Below are 2,348 nucleotides of genomic sequence, written 5' to 3'. Positions count from 1 at the left end.
GAGGTAGAGTGCAGTGGAAGGGTTGATATAGCAGGGACTGACAGAAGAATCAGCAGGAAAGGAGATGGTGACTGTTGGCTTGGAGGCAATGTCTGGTCATGGAGTCTGGAGTGTTATGACGGTGACCGTTACACTGCCATACACAATGGGAAGAGGACTGTCCTCCCTGTCCGTCCCTCTGGACGCTCCAAAAGAGCAGCAGTGGATGAAGACCGTGAGGTCAGTGAGGTCAGCGAGGTCAGTGAGGACGGGGTCTACAGAGTAGCAGTGTACGTGGACCGTCCCGCTGGGACTCTGTCCTTCTATGACGTGTCCTCAGAGGACACTCTGACCCACCTGTACACCTTCCAGATCACGTCCACTGAACCGCTATGTGTTGGGTTCGGGTTGGAGGATGGCTCCTCAGTGTCTCTGTGTGAGCAGAGATAGTCTCTATGCGAGGGTCACATCAGGTCGCCATGGTTACTCCACATGTGACATCATCATCATGATGATGACGAGAGACAGACAGATAAGACCAGATATGTTTTTGATACAATGTTCATTATTATTCAAAGAATCACACCTGTGTGAAGTGAGCGGCGCTCTTGACTGTCATCATACATCATAATGATGACCACGTCAGCCAATCAAATCATTACATTCCGTGTTCAGCCAATCAAATCATTGCATTCCGTGGTACACACACACACACACACACACACACACACACACACACACACACACACACACACACAGAGACCTAGACATTGACATTGACACACTGGACTGGCTTGCTGCAACGGAGCTGAAGGTCTAGAAGAAGAAGAGAGCTGTGTTTCACGATTTTTCAGAAATAGCAGATCTACAAGCTCGTAGCGCGCCACTGAGTGGCGCGCTACGAGCTTGTAGATCTGCTATTTTTCCCCTGGAACCCCCCCAAGGACCCCTGGAACCCCCTCAAGGACCTGGAACCCCCTCAAGGACCCCTGGAACCCCCTCAAGGACCTGGAACCCCCTCAAAGACCCCTGGAACCCCCTCAAAGACCCCTGGAACCCCCTCAAAGACCCCTGGAAACCCCTCAAGGACCCCTGGAAACCCCTCAAGGAAACCTGGAACCCCCTCAAGGACCCCTGGAACCCCCTCAAAGACCCCTGGAAACCCCTCAAGGACCCCTGGAAACCCCTCAAGGAAACCTGGAACCCCCTCAAGGACCCCTGGAACCCCCTCGAAGACCCCTGGAACCCCCTCAAAGACCCCTGGAACCCCCTCAAGGACCCCTGGAACCCCCTCAAGGACCCCTGGAACCCCCCCAAAGACCTGGAACCCCCTCAAAGACCCCTGGAACCCCCTCAAGGACCCCTGGAACCCCCTCAAGGACCCCTGGAACCCCCTCAAGGACCCCTGGAACCCCCTCAAAGACCCCTGGAACCCCCTCAAGGACCCCTGGAAACCCCTCAAGGACCCCTGGAAACCCCTCAAAGACCCCTGGAACCCCCTCAAGGACCCCTGGAACCCCCTCGAAGACCCCTGGGTGTCCCCAGACCACACTAGGGGTCCACACACACACACACACAGAGCTGTGTGTTTTCACGATTTCTCAAAAATAGCAGACCTACAAGCTCGTAGCGCGCCACTGAGTGGCGCGCTACGAGCTTGTAGCGCGCCACAAGGACCTGGAACCCCCTCAAGGACCCCTGGAACCCCCTCAAGGACCCCTGGAACCCACTCAAGGACCCCTGGAACCCACTCAAGGACCCCTGGAACCCACTCAAGGACCCCTGGAACCCACTCAAGGACCCCTGGAACCCCCTCAAGGACCCCTGGAACCCCCTGAAGGACCCCTGGAACCCCCTGAAGGACCCCTGGAACCCCCTGAAGGACCCCTGGAACCCCCTCGAAGGACCCCTGGAACCCCCTCGAAGACCCCTGGAACCCCCTCGAAGACCCCTGGAACCCCCTCAAGGACCCCTGGGTGTCCCCAGACCACACTAGGGGTCCACACACACACACACACACACAGAGCTGTGTGTTTTCACGATTTAAAAAAAATAGCAGACCTACAAGCTCGTAGTGCGCGCTACGAGCTTGTAGGTCTGCTATTTTTATTTTATTTAAAAAAAAAAAAATTATCCCACGATTTTGTAACCCATTTTTCACCCCTGTGTCAATTATTTAATGTGACCCTGGGCTCTACACACCCTCCGCCAACCTAGTCCCCATATATGGGGGACCTGGGGAGAGCAACGGACTTGAACTCATGCTTCCTTCATGCCTGAGTGTCCAAGTTGCTCCTTTACACCTGACAGGGGGGAGTTTCCCTGGTTGGACGTAGCGCGTGGAAGGAACACGTTATTCCAACCAGTTC

Source organism: Electrona antarctica, assembly GCF_951216825.1.
Source record: "Electrona antarctica genome assembly, chromosome: 20".
Classification (NCBI taxonomy): Eukaryota; Metazoa; Chordata; class Actinopteri; order Myctophiformes; family Myctophidae; genus Electrona; species Electrona antarctica.
Note: the sequence above shows the minus strand (reverse complement) of the source record.